Source organism: Mastigoproctus giganteus, chromosome 5, assembly GCF_048544385.1.
Source record: "Mastigoproctus giganteus isolate SK-2022 chromosome 5, ASM4854438v1, whole genome shotgun sequence".
Classification (NCBI taxonomy): Eukaryota; Metazoa; Arthropoda; class Arachnida; order Uropygi; family Thelyphonidae; genus Mastigoproctus; species Mastigoproctus giganteus.
The window spans coordinates 207,728,355-207,744,756 of NC_143579.1; positions in this window are offsets into that span (position 1 = coordinate 207,728,355).

Consider the following 16,402-nt stretch of genomic DNA (forward strand, 5'->3'; position numbering starts at 1 on the left):
CCCTTCTGAAGTACCATTTTCGACACAGTGTCAAGTAACACATCTACAACATCAAGTTTTGAATAACAAAATATCTAACAAGAAATACATAAAATTCAAGGAAGTGAAGCCAGTCGACATCGCTGGACAGTGCAGTGTCGAGTCAGTTTGGTGTGATATAAGCATTGGGAGATCAAAATTGAGAATAGGAGTGTGCTACAGGCCTAATGACTCTGATGACTATAATAAGAAACTGTACAGGGAAATAGAGTGGGCCAGTAAATCAAAGAGTCTTATAATGGGGGATTTTAATTTCCCAGATATTGACTGGAATTTGGGGGCTGGTCACTCACACACTAGCAAGGCTTTTGTGGATTTAGTGGATGATTGTTTTCTACATCAGCATGTTCGGGAGGCAACTAGAGGGAGTAATACTCTTGATTTGATTATCAGTAGTGATTCTTCATGCATTAAGAATCTGCAGATAAATGAACCACTAGGTGGCAGTGATCACAGTGTGCTGAAGTGCGATTTACTCAAAGAGGTAACTACCATCAGGGGTAAAGGGAAGGGTTATTGCTTTAGTAAAGGCGACTACGATGGACTGAGACAGTATTTAAATTCTATACAGTGGGACCAACTGATGATGTTACCAACAGCAAATTCAAAATGGGAAGCATTCAAAGAACTTATCTTGGAAGCTACTAGGCTTTAAATACAAACAAAGAAATATTGTTCAAGGTTTAGGCCTAAGTGGATGTCAGATGAACTAATGAGACATATGGCAGAGAAGAAATATGCATGGGATACATACAAATTAACACGTGACACAGAAGCCTATGATAGATACAAGTTGATCTGTAACCAAGTTAAAAAGGAGGTTAGGCAGGCGAGGGCAGATTACGAGAAATCTTTGGCAAGGGATGCAAAGAAAAACAGCAAAGAATTCTTTACTTATGTAAACTCTAGAAGGAAGGGGATGAATCAGATTGGTCCACTTGATATCGATGGTTCAACTGTTGATGATCCTGCTCAGATAGCTAACAAACTAAATGAATATTTTGCAGCATCGACATTCACACATGAGGAGTTATTCAGCAAGGAGAATGCCAGAGGTGTATTCAACTCTGGCAGTAAGCTAGAGAATCTTGTAATAACTGAGAGTAAAGTGGAGGAGAAATTGTTGAAGATAAACAGAAGAAAGGCACCTGGGGTGGATGGGATCTATCCAGTTATATTAAAGGAGGCAGCAAAGGAAGTAGGCAAACCCTTAGCCATAATTATGAGAGCTTCCTTGGACTCAGGGGAGGTACCCATGGACTGGAGATGAGCAAATGTGACCCCAATTCACAAAGGAGGATCAAAGCCTGACACAAGTAATTATAGACCTGTGAGTTTAACTTCTGTTCCCGGAAAATTAATGGAGGCACTGGTTAAAGAAGCACTGCAGGATCATCTAGACAAGACTTCAGTTATAGCTCGGACAGAGCATGGTTTTGTTAAGGGGAAGTCTTGCCTGACCAATTTGATTGGATACAATGATGCGGTCACAAAGGAGCTGGATGCTGGGAATAACTTTGATATTATATACTTGGATCCATAGAAAGGATTTTGATACTGTTGCACATGGAAGACTGCTACACAAATTGGAGCAGTGTGGCATTGGAGGCAAATTGCTGCGATGGACAAAGGGGTGGTTGAGGGGGAGAAGACAGAGAGTGGTAATCAACGGACACTGCTCATCGTGGACTAATGTTATTAGTGGAGTCCCTCAGGGTTCAGTATTAGGTCCATTATTGTTTTCTGTATTTATAAATGATATTGATGATGGTATATCGGGCTTAATGTCCAAGTTTGCAGACCATACGAAGGTTGGCAGGGTTGTCAAGGACACTACTGACACTCTGCTGCTGCAACAGGATCTGGAAAGGTTGAGCAGATGGGCTGAGAGGTGGCAAATGAAGTTTAACATTGACAAATGTAAAGTACTACGTATGGGAAACAGCAACCCCAGAGCAACGTATCAAGTCTGTGGTACTACACTGACAGTGGTAGAGAATGAAAGGGACCTGGGGGTAATTGTGCAGACAGATATGAAGTTCTCTGAGTAGTGCAGGCGGGCTGCAAGAGTAGCTCATGTTGTATTGTCAATGATATATAGGAATTTATTCTAGCAGGGATAAGGAAGTGATTATTCCCTTGAATAAGGCAATGGTCAGGCCCCACCTAGAGTACTGTATACAGGCCTGGAGGCCTCATTTCAAGAAAGATGTAGAGCTGCTGGAACGAGTACAGAGAAGGGCAACAAGATTAGTGAATGGAACAAAGGGTTGCTCTTACGAAGAAAGGCTTAAATTTTGCAGATTACAGTGTCTGGAGACTAGACACCGGCGAGGGGATCTGATAGAGGTGTATAAAGCCTTGAATGGTTTGAGCATGCTCAATGCTGATGGGATTCTTCCTCTTGCTCAGAATAATCACCTGAGAGGGCATAAATTGAAATTGAGGAAAGACAGATGTAGGATAGACGTGCGGAAATTTATCTTTAGCCAGCGGGTGGTTGGTTGGTTGGTGGAACAGGTTTCCATCCCTTGTCGTGGAAGTTGATAGCCTAAATAAGTTTAAGGCTCAGCTGGACAGGTATTTCGAACGAACAGAGGGGTGAAGTGGAAGTGGCTATATTTTATTGATTTATTTTATTTTATTTATTTTTTTTTTTTTTAGCTGATGCTGCATAAGCTTGCTTTCTTGCATCAAATGCCTCTACTAATGCTAATGCTAATGCTAACAGCTAGAACTTGCGATAAAGATAAATCTGTACTTTCATCTATCATTGAAAACTTGTTTCTGCGTATGTTACAAATGTATATTTTTTCATGATAGGCTATGCCATCTTGTATAAGATAAGAAACTTTAGTCGCCTTCATCTGAACTTGTTTTGCAATATTGCTCTCATGAAATGCTTTCTTACATGCTTCTATAAGGTGATCACATTGCACAAATGGAATATTATACTTAGATATGAGTGCAGCAATTGTTAACTCTGCCTTTGCTAATTCTTCATTCTCCGTAGGTTTACTTTTTGTGAAGAACGTGTCTAACGTTGAACTTGTCTTAACAATATTTGCACTTTTTTTTATGTTTAACTGTATTTTTATGCGCTAGTAACATCGATTTATTGGTATTCTTTAATTTCGTTTCACAACAAATACAGTAAGATGCACCTTTTTTCATTACTGTCTTCTTTCAACCAATCCTTTAATTCCAGATCTCCTAACTATTCGTTTCTAAAATTTTAAGTATACCACCGTTTACTCATCTTTCTTTGTGGGGAACAAGTTTCAGACATTGTGGGCAATTTGTGGGTATGGCTAGTTAGCAGTTATCTTATTTAAAAATGTTCTATAAAATAAAAAATAAAGCACTAAACCATTAACATAAAATAGAAATAGTCACTACAATTTAAATTTATTATATCACTGTATGTAGTACACGCATAAATGTAAAAGTCACACCAATAATACCACGAACGATCACGAAAGACTGTGCAATAAAAACCGCTTTCCGGTTGCTCAATAGGCTGCACATACATGTTAGTAACACGAACGAAAACCATAGTGTAGAACCCTGCGAAAACTTTGAAATCCTTTTACATTTGTAGTATTTTGTACAAGCACTTGAGATATTACAAATTATGATCAGAATTGTTAGAATATACAATTAAGAAAATTGTAAACTGTTATTAAATGTATTAAATTTTATTGTATTTACAAGAAATAAAAACAAATTTTGACTTAAAATTAAAAAATTAACGAAAAAACCCAGATTTTAATGATTTTTTTTTTTTTTTTTTTTTTTTTTTTTGTGAAAAAACCTGTCAACCCAGATGACAATCAAAAAACCCAGGCATGGGAGCCCTGATATGAGCCACAGAGTAATGAGTATCTTGCTGTCTTTACGTGCTTCATATAGTGATATGATTTACGTTGAAAAAATTTTAGATGGATAATTAACAGTATTAAGTGATTTATGGTAACACAGCCAGCATATTAAGAAAAATACTCTGATAATTTATTGCTGATATGAAATCTGAACTACATTTTTAATGGAAACTTCAAAAATAACTTGAAATTTGTCGTATGACATCAGAATATTTTACAGAAAAAGAATACAAAAATATTGATGAGGTTCTTTTGGTTTATTTTGTATTTTTACAGATTACACAAAAGGTTAATTAAAAAGAATACACACCAACACGTTCAAACAAAATTATCAAAGGCTACATTTCCTGTATGTACAGATGGCCCCAAACTGGATTTCTTATACACTGCACTGAGTTAAAATTCAGCCTTTTTGACTTCTTCAGGCAGCTAGTTTCGGTGGCAGTTCCTCTTATAAAATCCAGAAGTAGTCGGCAGTCATACTGGCATTTGATTCCTTTCCTACCGCCCTCGTGGGTAGCACAATTATAACGCAGTTGGTATTACAGAGTAGTAGATATCTACTACTCTGGGGTTGGTATAATCACCGTCCTTCACACATCCGGTGGTAAAGACCTGAGTTCCAATCTCGTCGATGACGCGAAGAATTTATATGGGTCTTTTTCACCAAAAATCCCGGAAAGCTCGGGATTTTTCGTCCAGCAAATAACAAATCGACCACAGAACTACAATTTACAGACATATTATACACAGTGCAATATGGACTTAGTTGCTGTTGTGCCTGAAATCCGACGACTTCCGTACTTTTTTTTTTTTTAATTTCCTTTATATCCATGGATGCTGCACAGAGCACAGTGGTCGTAATCAGTGTTTTCTCTCCAAACTTGGTAGAAAAGGTCTGAGCTCGAATTCCATCAATAACTCCAGAAACGTATAGGCTATTTTCAATACTTGGCAGAGATAGTCCGTCTCCGGCATGGACAGAAAAATTCTTCTCCCCCTTCCCTCCGGGAAACTTGGATTTTTCACCTGCAAAACATGCAAATGGACCAGAGAGCACGCAGTTCATTGACCTATTGCACATCAGCAGATAAATTAATTCTCAAGTGGCCCTAACATTAGATTTTTTTTAATGCCTGATGGAACCTTTCTCCATGCAATTCACTTAACCTACCTAAATTTTCTAAAAAATAGTTGAAATGAGAGTACAAAAATTATGCTTTGACACTCTTACACTAAGTTAGCTTTGCAATAGCAACACCTATATAATACCTCTTAGCGGCCACCCGAAATACAACCCGTACACGTCTTAACATGGACTCCACAAGCCATTGCAGGCCATCCTGTGATAATGCTACCCATGCGTTGCACAATGTGTCCAGTAATAATCCATATTGCCAGGTGGATGGTAGTAGCATCGAACGTCCTTTTCCAGTAGTTTCCAAACATGCTCAATTGGATTGAGATAGTGTGAGGTGGGCGGCAATGAAAGGACGGAGAATTCGTTGTCATTATTCCTAAAACATTTAGTAACCTGCCAAGCATTGTGGCACGGCAAATTTTCTTGTTGACAGAAGCTAGAGTTGTCCGGATACGTTGTCATCATAAAGGAGTGGATTTTTGTAAGCGACGGTAGAAAGGTAGGCGTTCCCATCAAGCCGTTGATTCATGGTGATCAGAGGATATAGGGTATGCCACGAAACACTCCCCATGGAGGGTGGCCAAATATTCCCGGTCAACAAGTTTGGATCCTGCATTTGACTGGGGGAGGGAGTTCCCACCTGACTGATTTTGGACTGTGATACTGTCCCAATATTTTGAGACTGTGAATGTGATAAAAATTTTGACTATTTTGCAAAGAAATTATGGCTATCGAGTTCCGCTCCCCCTCTGCTATAGATTTACAATAATAACCTACTTCCTGACCCATACTGCAGAATGTGTACCATTCCCCTCCAGGCGCGGGGATTAGCCATCTGACATTTGCACATATTAGCTGTGACCTTAACTGCAGCTCACTATCTGTGAAGCGAATGTCCACGTGCATTATACAGAAAAATAACAGTATCCTACTGGGCCGATCTTCGAAAGAATCTTTTCCCCTACCACCATTATTTTTGGAGGGGACAGTCCAAAACCTTATTGCTCTTCTGTAAGGCTAACAATTGCACCACAAACACCTAGATGGTGTCGTCCTTTTCATTCCTCTCTTAAATGAAAATAATACGGACCCAGTTATCCGAAGTGAACCCGATAACACGAAAATAATGGAAAAGGAAGAGGTATCAGAGGCGAGGGTATCAGACCCCTCACAGTGATGACCCAGTCATAGTAGACTGCTACGAGGACACTGAATCCAAGGAATCTGGGCTCCCGTTCCAAGCAGAAGTACAAGAAATATATTGCACCCAACAGTGATAGGGAAACTCGCTTCCACAGTGAAAACAAGGAATCCACAGAGCAAACTGTCACCGAAAATTACAGAGCCTCAGGAAAGCCATTGGACAAACCATAAAAGAACCCTATAGACCCAGCTCTCCTGCAAGGAACCGTCCTGGAGCAGTCCCTTGCTTTGCGAACTGCCCTGGATAAGGAGCCAACAAACATGATTACCACTGTTCTCCGCGGAGAGATTGTCTCCATTTAGATGAAAATGGAGACCACCATGGTACAAACCCAACAAGAAAAGGAAATTGCCACGACAAAATTGGAGGTCCTCCAAAACAGTGGGGCGAACCACATGCCACAGCGCGCTCCCACTTATTCACAGGCGCTGCGGAACAACATCAACGCTACAAATGGAAACCGTCCTGCAGGTCGGGCTGGAATAGCCCCCAAGAAAACCCTAATCACCAAACCACACCTAGTAACATTGATTCCATCGTCAAACAAAGTCCACAAAACGAGTGAGAAAGTGTAACAAACAGTAATTGAAAAGCTTAAGGATGATTTCAAACACACGAATATTAGAACTGTCAGAATGACAAGAAACGTTGGAGTTATAATATAGTCTGACACAGAGGAAGATCTACAGGGAACACTACAAAATCCTAAAATACCTTCCTTAGGCCTCATAGCTGAACCGCTTAAAATAAAAAGGGCCAAGCATACTAATATTAGACATCGATAAGACATGACCCCAGAAGAACTTATGCAGGAGATCTATACCAAAAACTGCCGTCAGCTACCTACCGGCGAAGAGCCACGACAGCATATCATACCGAGCTATAAAACAAAGTCTAGACATGGATATTCTGCTAACTGGATCATTGAACTGTCTTGGCCGATTGGTGAATCCTGAGCCAACAGTCCAGAATCTATATAAACTGGGGCAACCACGGCTTCAGAGAGCATGTGGCTGTTTCCATATGCTTCCGGTGTTGTCGCTTTGGCCACTCGACTCACACCTGCAAGCAATCGCAACCCGCTTGTGGCCATTGTGCCAACACTGGGCATGAATATAACAATTGCCCTAAAAAAGCAAAAACCTTGGTTTGTGCAAACTGTAGGGCCATGAAGCTACCATCAGGGACAGTAAATGCCCAGTCTACATTAAAGCAAAGGGTGCGCAACAATTGGGAATCAATTATGGAAAGTAATTACAACTACTACAACAAGCCAAAGATAGCACAACACAAAGCGCAACGCTCCAAAGTGGTCGTAGCACAGCTAGCTAAGAAAACTAAAGAAGAGAAGGTAGACCTACTTCTTCTAAAAGAGCCCTACACAAATAAATATCAAGTTAGTGGATACCCACTACAATTTAAAATGGTCCAAGTGGATAGTGAAATTCCGTGGGCTGCCATCTCTGTTTGTAATCCTGATCTCACTATAACTAAGACCTATGCACGACCTGGGCAGTCTGTACCCATATAGCATCGTCCCTATGGGAATTTTACGTAGTGTCCATCTACGCCCGACCGGGAGAAGGCATACCCCTACAATACAATATCTTCAGAATCTGCAGCAACAATTACCAAACTCCAAACTAATATTAGGCCTTGATGCAAACTGCAGATCACCTGCCTGGCACAGTGAGACACCGGAACGGAGAGGAACAAAGAAAGGCAGCGCCTAGAGGAGTACATATCAAGCAGCGACCTATCCATCGTAAACAGAACAAACCAGCCCCACAACTTCTCGAGCACTATGTGCGGAAGGAATATCGACCTAACACTTTCAAGTCATTCCATAGCAGGACACCTCTCTCCTTGGGAGGTACAACAACACAGAACCACTTCAAATCACAGAATGTTAACTTACAACCTCCACAGATCACTTCAAACGCAAAATGTCACACGACTTCTATTAACAAGATACGCCATAACAAAGGCGGATTGGAAACATTTTAAGCAGCTGCTGACGAAGAAAGCTGAAAACTTCCACCCCAATTAATTCATCCTAGACTGGCAAAAGCGAGAGTACCGTGTGGTCAGAAATGACTACACAGCTAAAATAAAGAAAAGAAAGAAAGCCTGATGGGAAAACCTAGTAAATACAGAAGGAAATGCTAACCCCTGGGGAGTGGTGTATCAGGTCACCACAAACAAACAAACTCCCCACAGAGGGAGTCGTAACGGAACCGAGACACCTCAGGGAACCTATACTAGAACATGGAAATCCGCTATAGACAATATCTTCCTTCCTTCAACAGAGCCTCAAACACAGGAACAAAGAAAACTATGTGAGGACAATAACTCATACACAACCACAGCTATTGAACCTCCCTTCTCAATGGAGTTCAGCATAGTGGTAGTCAAGATTAAGAATAGAAAGACCCCAGTTATAGATACAAACTGAGCCCGAGATGCTTAAGATGGCGGCAGAAACTATACCGAACACAATATTGGAACTCCTCAACCGAATTCTCTCGGTGGGCCACTTTCCGTCCTCGTGGAAAACGGCACGCACGAATGAAACTTATCTTAAAAAATTCGACAAACCACAAGGAATACAAGGGTCGTATAGGCCAATTGCCTTGCTGTCAACTTTCAGCAAGCTCTTCGAGCGCCTTCTCTACCAGAGAATCGAAAACCACTTCCAAGAATCAAACGTCATGTCGCCTAATCAATATGGCTTTAGGAAGGAGCGCTCTGCTGTAGAGGCTCTAGAAAATATTATTGAATCGGCCAAAAACTGCAACACAAAATATCTCCTCCTAATATCGATTGACTTCGCATTAACCTTTGATTCTCTCTCTGGTGGCCTGCTGTTCTGGCCAGGCTCCGTAAAGCTCATATCACAGGAGACTTATATCAACGCCTCAAATCCTATCTTTAAAACAGGCGAATCATTGTTATCACTCTATACGCCTGTTTCTAGGCCGGTCCACAGCGGCTGACACCAGGGATCTGTCCTGGGGCCACAATTATGGAACCTGGTCCTTCACGAGTTCTTAATATGGATATTGCAAATGTTAAAACCCAGGCGTATGCAGATGACCTGGTTCTGATGCTTCAGACTGACAGCCGGTCACGACTAGAGATCATAGCAATCTCGGCCACTAGCGACCTGCAAAAATGGGCTAGAGCAAATCTCTTTACTATCTCCTCAGATAAAACAAGTTCAATACTTCTCAAAGGATTTCTTCACCCTAGAAAAACTCTGCAGATTAAGATAAACATGAAAACCATAAAGTTGTTAACAGAAATAAAATAGCTCAGAGTGATACTTAACAGAAACCTTAGCTTCACGCAACATCTCTGCTACCTGAGAACAAAAACCAAGAAGATATGTGAGCCTACTAGCCAGAGTAACTAGGAAAGATCGGGCCTGAAGAAGAGGGCCCTTGGCGTCTTCTACAAGGCATTCTTTATCCCAGCATTAGCCTATGCAGCTGGGGCCTGGTAAATAAAGACTAGCAGAGCTGTCAACAAGAAAAAAACTGGAGGTGACACACCGATCGATATTACTCATAACGACACGAGCTTGCTCCACTGTGAGCACCCACACACTCCATGTCCTAGCAGGATATTTTCCCCTGGACGTGGAGATTGCGCGCTGGGGGGTTGTTGAACCAACATTCCAAAGAAAAAATTGTCTCCCATATAGAATTCACCGCAGATCCAGCAACCTTAACTTTGAGAGACTATATGAAACTCCAAAACCGTGAATTGTACTACATGTGAAATCACTATGGCAAAATCGCTGGAACTTTCCTAACAAACGCTCCGTTACTGAGAAGTTTATATCGGAAGTCGAACAAGTTTTTCCACTCTCCCCGGCTTGGTTTTCGCCCGGACTCCAAACCATCTACCTTCTGACTAGACTTTGCTCCTTTAGAAAGAGACTATATGAATCGGAATCTCAGCTACTCCGCCGTGCTACTGTGGACAGGAGGAGTCATGGGAGCACCTGCTCTACGAGTGTGACCGCTACGAGGACCTGAGATGTCAACTAAACACCAAGATTCACTCGCTTCTTCGAAACCAGGAGAACATCGTTCTGCAAAAGGAAGAGACCTACAAATCCTTTAGACGCTTTGCACAAAAACTGTTCACAAGACAATGTACCCTGCCCTCTCCTTGAGTGGAGGTATCCCAAAAAGTTCACAAATCCACGAATAAGACAATCAATCACGAGACAACGGCCATCCCTCGATGACACAGAGTAACGGAAACACAACTAAAACCTGTCTAAATTCAGAGAAACCCCTCTCTAAGGAATAACAGATATAATGCCCGAAATATACAGAAGTAATGCCCGGATATTTTGCACAGAAACAAGAACTGACCCAGGAAAAACTACACACCTCACTGGATCACTGGAATGTACCCCCAACCTGTGAGGCAACCAAGATCTGGTTGGGCCACCTTAGTGACAACGAATCTTATGCACCCTACATATTCCAAAACAGGGATAAGACTAATATACTACTTTGAAAAGAAATCCATTGATAAAGATCAGGCAGTTGGTCTCCCTCTTGACTGCCTAAGCGAATGACAACAGGAATGGATTCCCAAACTGAGAGGCAGCCAGTGTGTTAAGGTTGACCTTAAAAGCAACAACAAATTGCTATGATATGACTGGACCAAAAGATGAAAAAGACTTTCTTACCACAGACAAAAAAAAACACCCCAATAAAGACTGGAGGTAGGACATATCAGTGTCCTTCACTGTGACTCAATTCGATCAAAGACACCAGAGAAGACTAGAAGAACCTCATCTCGCCTTGTTCGGCACCTGGACTAAAGGACATCCAAGGTGGTCATATGACTCTTCGTACACTGTTTCTCTCTTGAACGGTGTTTTCTTTCCCTTCCAGTGGGGAAAGGGGGCTTTGCCCCCACTTCTTCTCTGACAAATCTGATTGGATACTATGATGTGATTTCAAAGGAATTGGATGCAAAAAATAATTTTGATATCATATACTTGGATTTCAGGAAAGCTTTTGACACTGTTGCGCACGGAAGACTACTGTACAAATAGGAGCAGAATGGTATTAAGAGTAAGTTGCTACAATGGATAAAAGGGTGGTTGAGTGGGAGAAAACAGAATGTGTTAATCAATGGGCGCTGCTCTTCGTGCACTAGTGCTATTAGTGGAGTCCCACAGGGTTCGGTGTTTAGGTCCACTTGCTTTGTATATTTATCGATGATATTGATGAAGGCATATCAGGCTTAGTGTCGAAGTTTGCAGATGACAAAAGGTTGGCAGGGTTGTTAATAACAATAATGGCAGTGTGCTACTGCAAGAGGATCTAGAAAATTTGGGCAGATGGGTTGAAAAGTGGCAACTGAAGTTTAACATTGAGAAATGCAAAGTACTCCCTATGGATAGAAATGACCCCTGAGGAATGTACTGACTATGTGGTACCTCACTTAAGGTGGTAGAAAATGAAAAAGACCTGGGAGTAATTGTGCACTCAGATATGAAGTTTTCTGAGTAATGCAGACAGGCTGCCAGGGAAATTCATGGGGTTGTGTCAATGATATTCAGGAATTTTGCTAGCATGGAAAAGGAGGTGATTGTCCCTCTGTATAAGGCAATGGTCAGGCCACTTCTTGAGTACTGCGTACAGGTCTAGAGGCCGCATTTTAGGAAGGATGTAGATTTGCTTTTGCTTGAGCATGTACAGAGAAGGGCAACAAGATTGGTGAGGGGAATGAAGGGATCCTGTTACCAAGAGAGGCTTAAGTTCTGCAAATTGTAGCGGCTGAAGACTAGGCACCTGCGAAGTGATCTGATTGAGGTGTATAAGGACTTCAATGAGTTGAGCACGCTGAATTCTGATGGGATTCTTCCACTTGCTCAGATTATGAACCTAAGGGGGGGGGCATAAATTCAAATTGAGGAAAGACAGTGGTAGAATAGGATGTGTGGAAATTTGCCTTTAATCATCGGGTGGTTAATTGCTGGAACAAACTTCCATCTGTCGTTGTGGAATTTAATAGGTTAAATATATTCAAGGAAAAACTGGAAGAATATTTAGAGGGAATGGTTGTGTAAATTTTTTTTTTTTTTTTTTTTTTATTTGATGCTACATAATCTCATATGCTTGCTTTCTTGCATTGAATGCCTCAATTACTATTACTATTACATACATGACCCTAATACTTTTAAATCCCTGGCTTCTCCGAATCACTGTACATACGCGGAGATGGGAGAAATCCCAATAGCCGTTAGACTCTAATATACTTATACTATAATAATATCAAAAAACCATAATATCATCGCCTCTAGCCTGCTAAATAACAACAGGGCGTTCAGGTGCCATGGCCATATGTACTTTTATCCGAATGTGGATACGCCCACAGCATGATATACATGTAGTTGAAATGGGGATTCATCAGACAAGGCAGCAAATTTCCAAATGTTGGAGATCCAGTGTCGGTGCTGATGTGCTCACTCAAGGTACACTTACTTGTGTCTCGCAGTGAGCATGGGCACCTGTGATGGCCGTCAAATGCCATAGCCTATACGACCTGATATCCAGCGCGTAGTTCATGTGGATATTGTCTGCTCTGGTACCAGAGTGGTTATAATCACTGTCCTCCCTACTCCAGGTGGAAAAAACCCAGGTCAGAATCCTGTCAATATTAAAGGAATTTTTATAGACTATTTTTCACTCTGTAGCTGAGTTAGTCGGTCTCAAGCATAGACAGCAAGGTTCCCTCCTTCGGGTACCTCTGGTTTTTCTTTCCCTTCCCCAGGGACTCACATCTACTGAGTATGTGCTTGGCACATCCAGGGTCCTGAGCTGGACATCATCATTCTTCTCTTTTTTGATGAATCCCTTGTATTTCTCTCCCTCTCCCTCTCTCTCCTAGGGGTAACTCAGAAATTTTTTTTTTTTTTTTTTTTTTTGGCTGGTGCAGCAAAAGCCTGAGGTTTCTCTGCACCATATGGCTAATAATAATAATAATGATTATTATTAAAATAATAATAATAATAATAATAATAATAATATGCCTGTTTTGTAGCAAAACAGGCAAATTGAACAGGAAACACATAATTTATGGATGTAACATAAAGGGCAGATTATATAGCGCTACAATTTAGCCAAAGCAGCCCTTGCGCCAATAAATCCCACTACAACATGATAGTGCTGAGTGGCCCTAATATGAGTCTATGTGGATATTAGTCCTAAATTGCAATGGGTGGTTAGCTGAGCCACTGTGTTGCTTTGTGACAACACAACTCTCATCACGTCAACCGCTTTTGAACGAGTCACGGTAGACTTCTAACACCACAGAATGAAAACACTTAACCATATTTGGTTGTTATCAAAATCTTAGCACCCATACATCTTTTCCGCACATCATTCCATGTTTGAAGTCGAAAAGTTTTCGACGTTCAGACCCAATCTTCCTCGCCGACACAAAAAACAGACTGCCACGCGTGTGAACAACGATCTTATATCAGCCGTTTCGACTTTTTTCGCTCACCTCGCTGACCAGTCCATTCCTACGCAAGGTAGGTTTTGTTAATGCAAAGTCAACTAATATTAAATAGCAACGTATTTCTTTACTTGAGCAGTAGTTTTTATTTACCAACCACAGTAGTGCTTATTTTCTTCTTGAATTCAAGCCCAGTGTACATCACAGTGCTGCTTTGTTCTTTCGGCGAAAATAATTCAGAATAGTTCAATTTTTAATCTCGCCACGTATAAATGGAAAAATCCATTTTTGATTTTTCTAAATCGGAGATATATATTTTTTAAAACGAACCATTCACCGGAGCACTTTATGGACACTGCTCTCTCTCTCTCTCTCTCTCTCGTTAATGTCGTGCATTGAATAAGACTCACACAAGCAAGCACAGAATGCATTTTGTGTCCTCCTCTCATCATTGGCATCTCATCATCCTCTCATCATTGGCATTGCGCTAAAAGTGATCAAAATACATGTATACATAATACAGTATTGTTAATATCATTCAAATATATTACGCTCCCTACGGAACACCAAACAGTAATCTAAGCTATATCTACGATCTAGGAACACCAATATTAATTAGACAAGAGAACCATTACGTAATGTGCACGCAGCGGGATCATGACTCTCCTTTATTATTATTATTTTTTATGACAGTATTTCGGAATTACTAACACAAATAATTATGCATATCGAAAATAAAGACATTAATGAAGCAATACTAAAATTGATATTTGTGTCAGCCTAGTAGATATTTTTTTGTTTTGCTTAATATATTGTCCAATGGCGTCAATATACTTTTTTTTCCGCTGCGTGCGATCTTGCTTAGGTTTTGAAGAGCATAATGCAATACCAGAGCAACTAGTGGTGAAGTAGTCTCATAATATGAAGTCAAATATGAAGTTCGCTGAGCAGTGTAGAGGTACTGCCAGGGCAGGTCATGGAGTCTTGTCAATGATATATAGGAATTTTGCTAGCAGGGACAGGGAGGTGATTATCCTGTTGTACAAGGCAATGATCGGGCCACACCTAGAGTACTGTGTACAGGTCTGGAGGCCTCATTTTAGGAAGGATGTAGAGTTGCTAGAACGAGTACAAAGAAGGGCAACAAATTGGTGAGGGGAACAAAGGGGTGCTCTTACCAAGAAAGGCTTAAGGTCTGCAAATTGCAGCGCCTGCGAGTTGATCTGATTAAGGTGTATAAGGCCTTGAATGGGTTGTGTAAGCTGAATGCTGATGGGAGTCTTCCTTTTGCTTAGATTAAGAACCTGAGGGGGAACAGATTCAAATTGAGGAAAAACAGCTGTAGAGTAGATGTGCGGAAATTTGCCTTTGGCCAGCGGATAGTTGATTGGTGAAAAAGACTGCCATCTTTTGTTGTGGAAGTTGATAGCCTAAATAAATTTAAGGCTGAGCGGGACAGGCATTTGGAACGAGTTGCTAGAACGCGTACAGAAAAGGGCAACAAGACTGGTGAAGGTAACAAAGGAGTGCTCATATGAAGAAAGGCTTAAGTTCTGAAAATTGCAGCCTCTGGAGAGTAGGCACCTGCAAGGTGATCTGATTGACGTATATAGGTCCTTGAATGGTTTGAGTAAGCTCAATGCTGATGGGATTCTTCCTTTTGTCTTGCCCAGATTAGTCGCCTAAGGGGACATAAATTCAAATCGAGGAAAGAAAGTAGACTAGATGTCGCAAATTTGCCTTTAGCCAATGAGTGGTTGATTGCTGGAACAAACTTCTATCTGTCGTTGTGGGAGTTAAGAGCTGAAATAAATTCAAGGCTGAACTAACAAACTGTTGAATGGGTGGGTGAAACGGGACGGTTTTTTTTTTTTTTTTTTGGTCGATTCTGTATAAGCTTGCTTTTTTGCATCATATGCCTCCTAATGCTACAAAAAGAGAAGGTATTGCAAATTATTGTGTGGCTACTCCCATCGCCTGACTTAAATCCAACAGAGCTTTTATGGGATCATCTGGACCATGAATCTCCCATCTTCACCAAATTTATGGAAACCTTGCAGATTCTTGGAATAATGTTAGTCAAGACACTGTTATAAAGTAAATCGCCAGAATGCGACATCTGTGTAAGACAGTGATAAAATCTCATGAAAGTTTTGAAGAAAAATCATTTGTTAATATTAGTCATTTCAATAATTTTGCTGTAAATTTCTCAATCCTTAATTGTAAAAAAATCTTAAAATACTTTGTACAGCAGTGTGTCGTTTTCTCTATTAAACCTTACGTTTCCATAGCTAATAAAAAAAAAAAAAAAAAATTAACGAAAATTGTTGTCATGCAGTGTGATTCCAAACTTTTTGGGGGAAGTATACAAACAAAACTGGACTCGATTATCAACCATAGATAACTTAACAAATCCACTAGAAGGTTCTGTGCACACAGTTACCACAGAGTGGACACTCCCATAGACGACAATGTTGATCTGGTTACATGTTAAAACGCAGACAGTGGAGGCCCCACTTTCAGGGCATAGAAACAGGCCGGAACATTTTCTAGTTTTGTAATTGCATTGGACAATATATCGATTCGCTGATTATTAGTATGATATCTTCATAATTAATTCTTATTCCCATACAAAAAAAAAAA